General features: G+C 48.2%; 1 pseudogene; it reads left to right on the top strand.

Moving 5' to 3' along the window:
- Positions 1–1,198: 1,198 nt before the first annotated feature.
- Positions 1,199–2,353, top strand: LOC142819117 (olfactory receptor 52E4-like; annotated as a pseudogene).
- Positions 2,354–5,492: the final 3,139 nt, after the last annotated feature.

Here is a 5,492-nt window from a genome sequence, read left to right as displayed (position 1 = left end):
AAGAACATAAGAACGGCCGTACTGCGTCAGACCAAAGGTCCATCTAGCCCAGTATCCTGTCTGCCGACAGTGGCCAGCACCAGGTGCCCCAGAGAGGGTGGACCGAAGACAATGATCAAGCGATTTGTCTCCTGCCATCCCTCTCCAGCCTCTGACAGACAGAGGCCAGGGACACCATTTTTTCCCCTGGCTAATAGCCTTTTATGGACCTAACCTCCATGAAATTATCTAACTTCTCTTTAAACTCTGTTAGGCTGTGTCTAGACTACATGCCTCTGTCGGCAGAGGCATGTAGATTAGACACATAGGCAAAGGCAAATGAAGCCACGATTTAAATGATCGCAGCTTCATTTACATTTACATGGCTGCCGCGCTGAGCCGACAAACAGCTGATCAGCTGTTTGTCCGCTCAGCGCGCTAGTCCGGACGCTCCCCTGCCGACATCAAAGCCCTTTGTCGGCAGCCCCGTTATTCCTCGTGGGATGAGGTTTACCGGGGCTGCCGACAAAGGGCTTTGATTTCAGCAGGGGAGCATCCAGATTAGCGCGCTGAGTGGACAAACAGCTGATCAGCTGTTTGTCGGCTCAGCGCAGCAGCCATGTAAATGTAAATGAAGCTGCGATCATTTAAATCGCGGCTTCACTTGCCTTTGCCAAAAAAACAAATCTAAATGCCTCTGCCGACAGAGGCATGTAGTCTAGACACAGAGGCCAAGGACACCATTGTATCCCCTGGCTAATAGCCTTTTATGGATCTAACCTCCATGAAATTATCTAGCTTCTCTTTAAACTCTGTTATAGTCCTAGCCTTCCCAGCCTCCTCTGGCAAGGAGTTCCACAGGTTGACTACACGCTGTGTGAAGAAGAACTTTCTTTTATTCGTTTTAAACCTGCTACCCATTAATTTCATTTGGTGTCCTTTAGTTCTTCTATTTAGGGAACTAATAAATAACTTTTCTTTATCGGCCCTCTCCACACCACTCATGATTTTATAGACCTCTATCATATCCCCCCTCAGTCTCCTCTCTTCTAAACTGAAAAGTCCCAGTCGCTTTAACCTCTCCTCATATGGGACCCGTTCCAAACCCCTCAACATTTTAGTTGCCCTTTTCTGAACCCTTTCCAAGGCCAAAATATCTTTTTTGAGGTGAGGAGACCACATCTGTACACAGTATGTCATGTCTCATATTGTCATTCTCTGTCCCTCCAGGAACTTGTACTGCGAGCATCATTATAAACCCGGGGCACATACAGAAAGGAAGGGAAACATATAGAAAGTGCAGGAGACACCATTCTGCCTCAGAGTTGGACACCTTCTCTCCTACACCATGTCAGATTCTAACCTAACTGCCTTCACCAACCCCTCCACCTTCATCCTTCAGGGCATTCCTGGTCTGGAGGGGGCCCATGGCTGGCTCTCCATCCCCTTCTGTGCCATGTACATCATAGCCCTCTTGGGGAACCTCACCATCCTGTTCATTGTGAAGAAGGATCCGAGCCTCCATGAGCCCATGTACTATTTCCTCTGCATGCTGGCTGTCACCGATCTCATCCTGTGTACATCTACCATGCCCAAAATGCTGAGCATCTTCTGGTTCAATTCCCGGGAGATCGGTTTCAGTGCCTGCCTCACCCAGCTGTACTTCATTCACTGCTTCTCAGCGATTGAGTCTGGGCTTTATGTGGCCATGGCGTTGGATCGGTACGTGGCCATCTGCAAACCTCTGAGATATTCCACCATCCTGACAAACCGTGTCGTAGCTGAGATCAGCCTGGCTGTGGTGCTGCGCGGTGCCGTGCTTGCACTGCCCTTACCCTTCCTGGCCAGGCAGTGGCCGTATTGCAGAACCAACATTGTCCCCCACACGCACTGCGAGCACATGCTTGTGGTGAGCCTGGCTTGCGCGGACATCCGCATCAGTAGCTACTATGGCCTCTTTGCACTAGTCTCTAGGATTGGTCTCGATGTGCTTTTTACTGCCCTGTCCTACACCCAGATCCTCAGGGCCATCTTCCGCCTCCCCACCAAGGATGCCCGGCTCAAGACCTTTGGGACCTGCGGTTCTCACCTCTGTGTTGTCTTGGCCTTTTACATCCCAACTCTCTTCTCCTCCCTCATGGCACGGTTTGGTCGTAATTTGCCCCTTCATTTCCTCAGTCTAACTGGCAACATTTACCTCCTGGTGCCCCCCATGCTAAATCCCATCATCTACGGGGTGAGGACCCAACAGATACAGGCCAGGCTGCTGCGGCTGTTTCCTCACAAATGGACTAAAGTTTTCTCCTAGAGCTCTGATTCTCAGTCCAAGCCCCATGCAGTGCTGGCCAGTGGCATGTTTCTTGGCCCTGCCTGAACCATTGATTGGCCAGTCAAAGAGAGAATAAATCCTTTCCTGTCCTTATCGTGGCTTCTGAATGTGAGTTTGTGTGTAAATTATTAACATCTAGGCAAGTGGCACCATCACAGGACCTAACCAGAGCAGCTACATCAGGGGCCCAATCACCTGTACATCCTCTAATGTGATCTTTGCCACCAAGTGCCAGCAATGCCCCTCTACCATGCCCAATGGACGGTCTCTGCAAAAAAGGATAAATAGACACAAGTCAGACACCAGACATTGTAACTCACAGAAACCCGCAGTGGAACATTGTACCCTGCCTGGGCACTCATTCATGGATTTCAAAGCAGCCGTTCTTCTACCAACAACTTTCCCCAGCCAATTACAGAAAGTACAGAGTTCACCTTCAGATGCTTAATAAAGTTTAATAAAGACAAATGCAATGTGCTCCATTGAGGAAGGAACAATCAGTTTCACACACAGAATGGAAAGCGACTGTCTAGGAAGGAGTATGGCAGAAAGGGATCTAGGGATTATAATGGACCACAAGCTGAATATGAGTCAGCAGTGTGATGCTGTTGCAAAAAGAGCAAACATGTTTCTGGGCTGCATTAACAGGTGTGTTGTGAGCAGGACACGAGAAGTCATTCTTCTGCTCTACTCTGCACTGGTTAGGCCTCAGCTGGAGTATTGTGTCCAGGTCTGGTCACCACATTTCAAGAAAGATGCGGAGAAATTGGAGAAAGTCCAGAGAAGAGCAACAAAAATGGTGAAAGGTCTAGAGAACATGATCTATGAAGGAAGGTTGAAAGAATTGGGTTTGTTTAGTTTAGAAAAGAGAAGATTGAGGGGGACATGAGAGCCGTTTTCAGGTATCTAAAAGGGTGTCATAAGGAGGAGGGAGAAAACTTGTTTATCTTGGCCTCTGAGGATAGAAAAGAGGCAATGGGCTTAAACTGCAGCAAGGGAGGTGTAGGTTGGACATTAGGAAAAAGTTCCTAACTGTCAGGGTGGTCAAACACTGGAATAAATTGCCCAGGGAGGTTGTGGAATCCCCGTCTCTGGAGATATTTAAGAGTAGGTTAGATAAATGTCTATCAGGGATGGTCTAGGCAGTATTTGGTCCTGCCATGAGGTCAGGGGACTGGACTCGACCTCGCGAGGTCCCTTCCGGTCCTAGTGTTCTATGATTCTATGATGCAAACCTGATGCTGTTTCGTGGGGCTTGAACAAAGACATTAACTGGATGGCCCATTATAAAGCAGCCTTCCATAAACTTAACATCTCCTTTCAAACTAAGTCCTTAGTTCGAGTTAACTGTTACACCTCATGGAATGAAGTGTAACAGTTAACTCGAACTAAGGACTTAGTTTGAGTAAACATTTGACTGCCACGTGTAGCCGAGGGCAGTTAGTTCGGACGAAGGGGGATTTAAAACTGGCGCCTGGACAGGAAGATGCAAATCAAGCGTGGGATATTTAAATCCCGGTCTTCATTTGCAACTCCGAATGCCTACATTAGCCTCTCTAGTTCAAACTAGGTGGCTATTGTAGACATACCCTTAGAGGCCACAGGGCTACTTGTTGTTTTTAAAGTCGCAGACTAACACGTCTCCCCCTTTAAGATGTTTTACGTCATGGATTTGCCTCCTTTCCAATTGTATTTGTCATTGTAACTGAGACCCAAGGCCCTGCCCCCTCCCACTCCTCTTCTCCCAAGGTCCCGCCTCTACTCCAAATCTTTCCTTGATTCTCCCCATCCCTTCTATGCCTTTCACGCCATCCCTTGCACCCTGCACTCTTGATTGCTCCTCTCCTCCCCCATCTCTCTTTGGAACATCTGTGTGACGGGTACCCCCTGGAACGGAGGTGCAGCTGAGGCCTCTGTATCACTCATTTGGGTTCCCTCTTGCATCGTGACATGACACGCTTGCTTCAGACCAACATCTGCAGGCTGGGCCACACCCCCAGCTGTTTTCCTGAATGCTCTGGCCAGTCAGTTATAGACCCACCATAGACAGAGAAAGTTCTCTTGGCTCTCCAGCCTAAGCACCCAGAGCTCTACCATCTTGCCCTGGGGACAACCCACCCAGTGTGCCTCGATTGCCCAGTGCACCAAGGGCAGAGTTTCAGGAGGGTGAGAGGGCAGGGGGCACAGGTAGCCATGTGCACCGGGACATGATTTGCTTTTCTTCCCATTCCCATGACTATCAGGAAGCGAGGGGCAAGTACTTGCATGCCGTGCATGCCTGTCACTCTTGGCTGGGGAAGGGAGAGGGCAGAGGAATAATTCACAGCATGCAAGTACTTTCCCCTTGCTCTTTTACTGTCAGCGGAATGGGCAGAAAAGCAAGCCACGTCCTGGTACACATGACTGCTGCCCTCCCTCCCCTCCTGAAGCGCCGCACTTGCAGTGCCCCACTTCTATTAAGGAAAGGGGACATGTCCCAACTCTTCTTAATGAGCTACTGTTTTTACCCTTTGAACTTCAACCAGCACACTGTGTCTTATGTAAAATATAAGAGAGATTTATTAGCTTGAGAAAGAAAGGTTTTAAGTGGTGAGAGCAAACAGATCAAAGTAGACTACTGTAAGTAATAAAACAAAACCTCAATCAAATCCTAATGTACTTACTCAAGTCAAGATCGACCACGTCTACTGCTTCCTCCATCCACCAGGCTTGTTAGCCTGTCAGAGAAAGCCATCAGGTTGTTTTAACATGATTTGCTCTTGACAAGTCATGCTAACTGTTCCTTATGACCTTATTGTGTTGTAAATGTTTGCAAATTGATTTGTTAAATATTTGCTCCATTATCTTATGGTAGAGAAATGGAGATGATTGATTTGTAATTCATTAGGTTGTTTGTATTTGCCCTTCCTTAGCTGGTCTTTTGGAATGTCTTCCTAATTGCTAATGGCTCTTTTCTTCACACAGCTCACAGTGGGTATGTCTACACTACCCCCCTAGTTTGATCTAGGGGGGGTAATGTAGTCATACGGAGTTGCAAATGAAGCCTGGGATTTGAATTTCCTGGGCTTCATTTGCATAAAGCCGGCCGGCACCATTTTTAAATGTCAGCTAGTTCGGACCCCGTGCCGCGCGGCTACACGCGGCACGGACTAGCTAGTTCGGATTAGGCTTCCTAATCCGAACC

The sequence above is a fragment of the Pelodiscus sinensis genome, chromosome 1 (genome assembly GCF_052426305.1).
Source record: "Pelodiscus sinensis isolate ZL-2025 chromosome 1, ASM5242630v1, whole genome shotgun sequence".
Taxonomy (NCBI): Eukaryota; Metazoa; Chordata; order Testudines; family Trionychidae; genus Pelodiscus; species Pelodiscus sinensis.
Note: the sequence above shows the minus strand (reverse complement) of the source record. Positions and strands in the feature narration are given on the sequence as shown.